Consider the following 10,928-nt stretch of genomic DNA (forward strand, 5'->3'; position numbering starts at 1 on the left):
GATACATCGACTGATTGTGATGAAAATTCAGCAGTCTGGTCATTGAAGGTGTCTGATCATATACTGTAGATGTGACTATTATGAGTCAAAGTTATAGCCCCACCAACTGGCAGCAGGAAGTGTGTCATTTTCAAAATGCTTTGAAATCAGCCTTTTATTTTTACACGATTTGCTTCATACTTCATCAGAATAATGAAATAAATATAGCAGATTTAAAACTGTGAAGAGATTCTTGAATATTGTTAAATATCTTAAATACTGTTGCGATGGCAACACTTCAAACTTAAAAATTCTTCTATATACTCCTCCAACTGCTGTCATATGATTTACACCAAACTTCGTCAACATGATGCCTTTAGCGGACCCTGACCGAATGATGGCCGAAACTTTACTGATGTTTCTTGAAGCTTTATTGCACATGCAACAATGTGAAAAAAAAACAACATCTCCCATTGTTCCACTCTCCTTCATAGCATCAAGCTTCGCCTTTTGATATTGTTTTGGAAATGCGACCTCTAGCAGCGAAAACTCACAAATTAACAGATAAAACTTTAAATTTTGAACTAAGATTTACACATGTTATATAAATACTGTTCATGTTAACTTATATAGTTAATTTATGTTAAGAAATGAAACCTTATTGTAAAGTGTTACCAAAGTTTTATAAATTGTTCCCTCTCAGTGTGTGTATCTTTTTCACACTGTAAATGCATGCACCGACTGTGCACAATTTTCTTGAAGCCACCAGGGTGGCAGTGGCACTGGGGCTTGGGCTCATCCTATTTCTATATTTCTTATTATTGTTCTTATTTTTATTTATTAATTTATTTATTTATTTTCTGAACACAAAAATTAGGTAATGTTTTACAGATACAGATTTGAAATGACATAAGGGTGAGTAAATGGCACAGAACTTTCATTTTGCACAAAATATTCCTTTAAGACTGATCCCAAAGTCAGTGCTGGCATTGTACTGCTATGCAATCAAGGACCATCTGGTCCAACTGGTCAGCCAGAAAATGTTGAAGATAACATGGAATGAACCTGTGTTCTGAAAACACAGCAAATGAAAAGGAGTGAAAAGCAGCCCAAAGGCTCATCAAATGTTAAGCTTGACTCGATGAATGGACAAACCTTTCAAAACTTTCCAGGCTGACGTAGTAAGCCACACTGGATGAACATGACCCAGGACACACTCTGTAGTCCCCTGCATTGATTAGTTCAGTAATAATAAAACATGCTAAATAAGCTGTTGCCTCATTATGAGAATAAACAAAATATTCAATGGGGAGCAGATGTCTGAATCATTTCATGACCACAGCTGTTGTTATTATCACCACATTGCACTAGTCTCTGACTTTTTACAGTGACTCATCATGATTCATCATCATCAATCTTGAATTCCTCTTCATCAGCATATACCGAATCCCATTCTTTCCATCCCCATTTCTGTGCCGGTCTCCTGAAAGTTGCATAAATCATAAAAAGAGAATCATACATTGTTTTACAAACCATTAGGAAGTGGCATGAGGCAGTTTAATGTTCCATTGCTAATGTCCCTACCCAGTCATATTCAGTAATGATATAAAATTACCGCCGTCAGCCTGATGATGTTTGCTTTAGGTGCACTTAGAAGGCACTGCTTACACTGTAATTATGGGAACAGCACCTCCACCAGGAGGATGAGATGAGAGGAGTGGAGCTCCTGACCTTTTCTGTCCACGCTGGACTCTGGTGATCAATTTTCTTCCTTTTAACTCCAATGTTCAAAACACTGTAGTGTACTACAGTACCTCGGCATATTGTCTAACTGTAGTTCTTCCCCATGGAAAAGGTAACTTGCCCTATACAGTACAAGCGCCTGTGACGGTTTCTGCAGTGAGCATCTGGAAGGCTGAATATGTCATTCAAGTTAGATTTGGATACAAATGTTGCTGTAAATGTACTCACTCTCAAGCCATCAGAGATGTGGATCTGTTTATTTCTTCATCGGAACAGATTTGGAGAAATTTAGCATCACATCACTTGGTCACTGATGGATCCTCTGCAGTGAATGGGTGCTGTCAGAATGACAGCTCAAACAGCTGATAAACACATCACAATAATCCACAAGTAAGTAATCTATAAGCTGTATGTTTGTAATAAATCCATCATCAAAACATTTTAAACTTCAAACCGTTGTTTTCGACTAAAATATAACTCTATCCATAATATTGCTTTCTCCAATAAAAAAGTTGTTTAATCTAAATCAGGAGAGAAATATGCACAGATCAAGAACCATTTATTAGTGAAAACAGTCCAAAACTATTCTAAACAAATATGTACAGTAAGTGATTTTTGATGTGAGGGAATGGACTTTTTCACTGGAGCAAGTATTATTATGGATTATGAACTCCTATCTTGGCCAGAAGTGATGGTTTAAATTTAAAAAGCGTTGATGCATATGTGACTTACAAACACACAGCTTTACTCCTCGCAAGATGTTAATCGATGGGCGGGGTTGTGCTATTTGGACTCTCATTTGGTACCCATTCACTGCAGAGGATACATTGGTGAGCAAGTGATGTAAATGCTAAATTTCTCCAAATCTGTTCTGATGAAGAAACAAACTCATCTCGAATGGCCTGAGGGTGAACTATTACTTCAAGTGCCCAAATACATATATTACATCAGTGTGATGTGTGTAAGCTACACACATCTCAACTCATGTTAAAGAGGCCTAATTACAACATCTTTGTCACATAATGTATGTACATTATGTGACAATACATACAATACATCATATTTTACTTGAGCCATTTTTTTTTTTTCAATTGGTCTGTTTTCATGTTTTCAAATTGCTGGTTTCCTCCAAGCATCTTTCCCAGACACAGTTCCTTTCATTCCACTTCCAGATCAGGTGGTTTCTATATATGATAGTTTCCTGCCAACTAAAAAAAAAAAAAAAAAAAAAAATCATTAAAGTAGCACAATACCCCAAAGAGAGCCACAGTGCTTTGATGTGACAATAGTGCCCTTTAAAGTCTATCTTTCATGACAGCTGCAGTGGAACGCTTTCATTCTGCAGCCAGAGTCTCCCCATAAACTTAAGGATAAAACTTTGACTCTGTTTCCGAAGAGCCAGAAAGTGTTTTACTCTTTTAAAGCATTCTATTTTTTTCAGTTTTCTTACAACATGGAAAACATATCACATGACCGTAGTTTGTAAAGTGACCAGTGTACCCGTTTGATTCATATAAAACTGTTCTCATTCAAATGCAACCTCTTTTATACTGGGAACATTTCAATGGGAACAGTTAAATCAGTACCATAAATACTGTTGTCTTTTTTTTTTTTTCTTAAAGGCAATTTAAGATCTCTTCCTGAGTGATAAAGCTAGTATTTTATGGAGAAACATATTTTTATTGTTTAGTCTATTGTAGCTTGTAAAGATGGTCCTATTTTCGTTTGAAAATTTTTGGGTTTTTATCCTTTGGTAAGGAAAAGGCAATTACCCTTTAAAGGTCAAGTTGGCAATAATAGAACTTCCTTTGCCTCCAATGTTTTAATGATACAGAAAAAATTTTAATGTCCAAAGAGGGCAAGATTCATGGGACTGCTTTCATGTACAGCCTGACTAATTTAACACCAAGCAGTACTCCATAAACTCAGTTAAGATCTGCAGTTTTTCACACCAAAACAGCTGAGTTCCTAAAAGAATATTAGCTTTAAGCTGAATTTGTTTCTTGTTTCATGGTTACTTAAGTTAGACTGGACACTCAAAATATGCCACAAAACTGGGGGATGTACCCTAAAAATACAACATCCATATAAAGTGGACCAATGGAATTATTAAAAAGACAATGGTCGGAATGGCACAAAGGTTTTTTGTTTTTTTGGCTATGCATTAGATATCTACAGCATTTGCTAAAATGTGTGGTTTATATAATCAGAACACACAATGCGAGAGTTAATATTCATTGGTGTTATTAACTAAAACTATGAATAAATATTAAAATTGTTTCTGTTAATTGAATTATATAATAATATAAATACTAAAATACATAATAATAACATAATACTGTTTGCAGCATAATGGTCATGTGACATCAATGTGGAATATGTTTTTTGTAAAGTCTATAGACACATACTGTGGCAGTGTTCCCATCATGCTTTGTGGAAGGGGTAAAAAAAAAAAAAACTGTGTATGTGTGTTATTGAACCACATTGAATTTTTATATATACCCTCATTATGTTAATTGCTGCTATCTGCACTCTTTTGAAGTGGCATCAACAAAGTCATCTGGAATAGAACAAAAGGTGTTTGACGTTATAATACCAAATACTGCTGCATGTTCATAGGCTACTGTGCGGTACGCAGTGGAAAACCTGTATTCCATTACAAAAAATACTCAAAACTATCACAGTACAACAAACTGCACAATCAAGGACACTAGAAACACAGCCTCTGAAAGAGAAGTTATGATGGACAGCAATCTGCCCTGTTGTTTTTGAATGCAGTGAGACCACCTCTGTTTCTCTAATGAGGGTGAAGGGCCAGCCTGGCTTTGGGATGAGAGACAGAACTCATCACTTCAGCACAACACCTGCTAAGAGCACAATTAGAGGCCATTAGCCGGGTATGAAAAGGCCATAGCTGAATTTCCAGGCTCAGCTCTAAAATTAATGACTCCTGGCAAAGTGTTTATGCGCGTATATGTGTGTGTTTCAGTTAAATGTGACACTGAGTGCGGCTGGAGGCGTGCCGCTAATTTCAGGCCTTTGTGATCCTCATTCACAGCACTGAGAGATTAATGCCATCCTCACACAAGAGCGAGGGATCACCATGACAGCAGGGGCCAGACAGCACAACGTCCAGCTACAGTACATCTGTTCAAATGATACGTTAGTGGAATTGAGGGGTTATTTATACCGAGAGGCTGCTGATAGTATTGCCGAAATGTGAGGTTCCCAGATTCCATAGATGCATGTTATGCATGTCCAGTCAGTTAGGGCCATGATATACAGTTTTAAATAAGGAATTAAAAGTTGAGAAACATCTTTCATTAAGCAACTGTTTTGCTCAAATTTTTATAACAAATCAATTTGGACATCTCTGCTACACTGAATTAGCTCTAACAGTCAGCTATTGGTAGAATATAACATATAGTGCATATAGGTTTGGAACAACATGAGGGTGAGTAAATGCCAATTTGAAACTTTCCTACCTCAGAAGCACTTTTAGTCTTTGCAAAATAAATAGATTATTTTTACTATAAATATGGGCAATTAAGACTGTTATTTTTTATTTCATAAATAAAGATTGCACTTGTATACAGTTAACCACTTAATCTGAATAAAATAAAATTCTTCTCTCTTTTCATAACATATGTAACCATGTGCACATGCACTACAGTTCAAAAGTTTAGTGAAGTGTTTTAAGCACAAAAACTACTTTGTAAAGTGACTAAAATCTCATTGGTGATAAAATATGACTAAAGACACTAAAATCATTTTGGTTAAAAAGAAATGAAAGAGCCAACTGGGCCCCCACACACAGTCCCTTCCTGTCTGACATCACTAGTGGTCAGGACTGATTCATGAGGCTGAAGAGGTTGCAGAGTTGTAATCAGAGGGTCCTCTCCTACTCAATGCCTGCAGAGCATGTGTGAAACTGTGAAGGGGAGTCTGCTTTCAGCCCTGCAGGCGTAACACAGGACACCCAAACCTCCAGCCCTGATGAGGGGAAAGAATGTCAAAGCATTCTGATTACCAAAGCTCTTCAATCAAAGCTCTATATCCGTGTCTGAACCAGAGAAGTGATTGGAGAGCTCTGGCTTGCCAGAGATTCTCTCTGATTGTGATTGTGGAATGAAGTGAGCCTTGTGTAATGGCTGCAGCTGCAAAATTTGAAATGTGTGGCCAAAAGGCCATTTGGGAAATTATTGGTTGTGAATTTGTGACTCGAGTTAGCAAAACAAGCCACTCTGAAAGCGTTTTCAAATGAGAGAGGTGTGATGGATTGAGAATTTGGGTTGGTGTCAGGTGGTGCACCGATCTAACAAGCCTTTGATGACCTTGCAGCAAAATCCAGTCAAATCCAGCTGAATAGTTGGTTTTACATGGTTTTTAATCAGCCAAAGCCAGTCTAGATGAGGGATCTTAACCCTTTAATGGCAATTATCACTTACTGGTGAGAAAAACAGCGCAGGGACAGTCTGGTAATGGTCTAGATGGTTGACGAGATGGACCACCAGCCAGCGTGACCGAGGTAGACCTGGTAGATCATTTTGGTTAAGCTTTTTATGGTTGGTAGACCACCTTTGACTCCAATTAACCACATGACTTGTTTTTTTTTTTTTTTTTTTTTAAGTTAATCACATTTTACAAAATCAAAATTTCAACAGGGAAGATCATGAATGCTAAGCACATTGGTACAAAGCTGGTGATCACCAACCAGAAAGCCATTTAGCTGCAGGTAATGGGCTTATACTAACAGTGACTCCCATGACAATGAGGTGCGTATAAATTGAAAGAATAACGATGAAAAAAAACTCCCACACCTCCAAGATTGTTGCACCGTGAGAACTTCCTGCTAAATGGTTGAATGTAAATTGTAAAAGGAACCAGGTAAACTTTTAGAAAATGAAAAAGCACTCACTCTCTTATGCAGACACACACACACAGTCAGCCCATTATATATATTTGAATAGAATATATAATCTCTGCTCATTTCATGTGGAATAAATGACGGTATAAATCAACAGCCAGGTTGTCCGTACCATGATGAATGCATGGGTAGGAAATACTGGCTATACATAATGGGGCGACTTAATAATACAGGCTATATTAAAGTTTGTTAGGTCATTAGAGCCCATTCTTTAAGACAATTTACGGCTTATATGCCTTTCCCTCTAGTTCTTCAAGCAAAATATGGCATGAAAAGAATATATTCTTGGCCACAAAGCCGGAGGAACTAAATCAAAAAGAGACAAAAGCCTTCCTATTCATTGTGCATGGCACACGGTTCCTCAAAAGAAGGTGTTTTAAACATACATTCTGTTAATGGAGTTCCATTTGGCCTTCCTCGTGTCCAAAGGAGATATGCATAACAGAATGATATAATGGATACTCTCAGCTCATATAAAGGGATGATGATGAATTGATTAGATTTGTCATTACTCACCTTCAGAGCTCTTTGAGAATATTGCAAACTTTCCAAAAGCTTGGTACTCATAACCATTTCTCTCTGGCCAGCTGAGCCTCTCCATTAATACTGAAGGGAAAATTGCCAGAATGTGACATCTGCTTAAGGGGTCGAGAGGAAACATGAAATTTCAGCCTTGTTCATCAGTCACTCTCAGACTGTGACTCTGGCAATCAGAGCTCTTCAGCTCGGTTCTTCACGCCGAGAATCAAGCATGATTATACAGAAACGCATTTGACGATGTGAGAGTGTGTTTGAAGATTTTTTAATCGTATAATTGAGACAAATTTGTTTGCGAGACTGCAAAATGCAGTAATTCCTTCAAGTATGAGGCATTTTCTACCATTTGTTTTGCTCTTTGGGTATAGTTTAAATAGCAGGTGAGTAAAAGGGTGGTTTATTTTTCCACACTCAACCTAGGTTGGATTGCTTGGATTGCTTTGTTTTGGGAGTGTTTTGAACACGTTACCTGAGAAACCAGCTTGCTGATCCACTAAATCAGCTCAACACCAGTTTGGGCCGGCTGAAATGCCAACTAGACTAACTAAAACCAGCAAACCACCTTATGCTGGATTAATCCTTTTTTTCAGCAGGAACTACATTTTTATTCAGTTTTTGGATTTTCTTCTTTTATTTAACAAATATGCTTGAAATATGTTTTTTTTTTTTTTTTTTGAAAAACTTAAGGAATACAAGAAATACCATAGGCTGGATTCAGTCCTACCGTACCTGCATGGGTTGACCACTGTACCAGAGCTCCAACATCTTTGTCCTTAGTAGAAAGACAAGAGCACACACACACAATGTCAAGGTGAGATGACCACAATTACACAAAATGGGTAGCAAGATGCTTCGGTGGCCACCTGCCTCTATAGCATTACCTCTCGTTTCCTGACATGCGGCACGCACACACATAGCAGGTCAAGGCCCCGACATGTGCATTCACACTCGCCGTGGAAGGTGTACAGGGTGCAGGATGTTTCAGAGCTTAGTAATTGATAGTGACTGGACAGATAGTGGTGAAGCGGCCGGGGGGAGGATGCTGTCAGACCCGGAGACAAGAACTCTGCTGAAGAGAGCAATACTTCACTAGACTCACCCTCCCACTCTCATCTCATTCATTAGCAGCCACCTGATGGAAGGCCACTGATCGATCCACAGGGCATCCTCTGCTGCACAGAACCAGAGAAAAACCACACTTTCATTTTACGGGAGCCACGGAGAAGAGACCTTGGGTTCAAACGAAAAGAGAAAATTGTACAGTGGGGTTCAAAACTCTGAGACCACATTGAAAATCACACTTACTTAAACTATTACAATATAATTAAACTAACTATTATTAAACTAATTAAAATTAAGTTATGACCAAGTTAAATAAAATATAATATAAAAAGAAGAACACTGACCATTTTTTAGCATTTTTCAAATCTTGTTGGAGAACATGATCATCTGGATTTACAAACTTGTGCAGTACATGGAGCTCCAAACCAAATACTAAGAAATTTGGAAATTCATGTTAATTGTTAATTTTCGATTTAACTTTTCAATCAAATGGATATGCTAACAATTAAATAAGTTATTACACTTTTTTAAATAATTTAAATAAGGACATAATAAAAACAGAAGAATTTTCCTTAGCAGTCTCAGCAGGATTATTATCATAATGAAAATTTAAATAAACTATTCAAAAAAAAATATTAATTAAGATAGAGCTGAAATAAAATAAAATGTAAATATTAGATGAAAAACAAAACAAAAGAAAAATAGAACTGCTGAAATAAGGAATAAGTATAGGCTGAACCAAAAAAAAAAAAAAATCTAATTAAATTTAAATTTAAATTAATACTGAAAATATAAGCAAACTCATATTACGAATAAAAATTATAACAATAAAGAGTAACAATGAGTTTCAGACATTTATGGTGCTTTTCCACTGCGTATGGCTCGGGCTAGGTTTGCGTTCCCACTGTAGTTTAGTACCGTTTTAGAATGGGCGGGATTATATACACGTCGTTATAGTTGCGCCACCTCTACTGCCGTGACATCATCGTAAACGTGACACAAACACACAACAATGGAGCATATCGATGGAATTGTTGTCTTTATTCTCGGCATGTGGATGTTTTTAATTGCAAGATGAAGTAGTTTGTTTCAAAAGATGCTGATGGCAGCCAAACAAAATACAGCGCACTTGTTTGAAACTGTTGTGTAAGTTCAAAAAAAGTTGCGGTTGATCCTCGCTGTCTGTGCTGATTTAAATCTAGCGGGTCTAGTGTCTCATGTCACAAGTTCATGACGCAGATAGTGACGATTCTCTCCGGCCAATCTGTGATCAGTAGTGTTAACACGTCACATTTTGGTAACGGTACGGCTCTCTTGGAACCTCATCCAAGGTGGTACTGAAAAAAGTACCAGATACCAAGTACTGTACCCAGTGGAAAACCCCCCAAAAGCGAGCTTTGCCGTGCCGTTCCATGCAGTGGAAAAGCGCCATTAGGAGTGTATGAGCTGTTGATGCAACATATTTGCAAAAAAAAGTGCATTTTGTCATAAGAGAAAATAATAAAGGTCCATTTCAATCCTCCACACATGAAAAAATGGCCAGGCATGGTCAGAAATGGTCAGAAATGTACATTACTGTGTTTCTATGGGTAGTGGGAGAGAGAGAGGCCCATGAGGGCTTTCCATCAGGGGGAAATTACACTGATAGAACACGGGACACAGAACAGAGAGAAACAGGTCACACTGCCTGGGGTCATAATGGAAAGCAGAACAGGTGAGAGAAACATTAGTAACCCCAAACCTAATGGTCTGCGCAGAGCTTGCTGCAGGCGAAAGAGAGAGAGAGAAAGAGACAAAGAGAAGGTGAAAAACAGAGGGCATTGTAGGGACAGTCTGTTTCCGCTGCAGGCTTTAACAAGTGCTGTGAAAGATCTAAGCCTCTGTGGTTTGCTATGATGCATGCAAGGTGTTTAAACACTGAGAGTTTGCTGGAAATTACAAAGGAGAGTTGACAGGAGCAGAGCTCATTCGGTTTGTTCTACCTGATTGGGTCCGTTTCAGCAATCACAGAAGGGTGACGGTGGAGTGATGCTGGAGGCAGACAAAAGATACTACATCTCCAATGGCAACGAGAGCATATGGAGACGTCAGGCTGATGTGTGATGCACAATACAGCATGGTCAAGCGGCCATTTGGTGTGCGCCACTCAGTGCTTCATCATATTTGTGCCAAGTGCCTTAGAATGTAAATGAGTTTCAGTACTGAATCCGTTTGTTTGTTAATTCATTTATTAGTTATTGAGTTTAACCTAGTGTTTTAGAATGTAAATGAATATCAGTATAAGTTGGTTCATTTTAATGAGTTAGTTATTTAGTTGTGCCAAGTGTGCATTAACCAACTTTTACTGACACACATTAACATTCTAAGACATGTGGCACAACTAAATAACTAACAACTAACAAAGTAAGAACTCAGATTCTTGCATACTCATCCTGCACATTCCAAATTTGTAAATCATTGTCTGTAGAAATTAAAGGTCTGTTGCTGATACATTGAAACATTCGGTGCACTTTACTGCGGCTGAACTCAATAACAAACATGTCCTTTGATGAGCTCTGTTCTAATCTGTGTATTCAGTCAACACCAAACTTCATCTGCCTCACTATTTCCCTCTGCACCTCTCCATCTGTCTTTCCAGCCTCATTCCGTCACGTGAAGTGACCCATTCTCCACTAGTCCA

The 10,928-nt window shown here is 37.9% G+C and overlaps 1 long non-coding RNA gene across 1 annotated transcript; it reads right to left on the reverse strand.

Annotated features, from left to right (window-relative positions):
• Positions 1-919: 919 nt before the first annotated feature.
• LOC122148986 lies at positions 920-8,535 on the reverse strand. The gene is made up of 3 exons (XR_006162766.1): positions 8,068-8,535; positions 7,916-7,958; positions 920-1,462 (listed from the first exon to the last, which is right to left on the reverse strand). It is a non-coding gene; the product is annotated as an uncharacterized LOC122148986 (long non-coding RNA).
• Positions 8,536-10,928: the final 2,393 nt, after the last annotated feature.

Source organism: Cyprinus carpio, chromosome A2 (assembly GCF_018340385.1).
Source record: "Cyprinus carpio isolate SPL01 chromosome A2, ASM1834038v1, whole genome shotgun sequence".
Taxonomy (NCBI): Eukaryota; Metazoa; Chordata; class Actinopteri; order Cypriniformes; family Cyprinidae; genus Cyprinus; species Cyprinus carpio.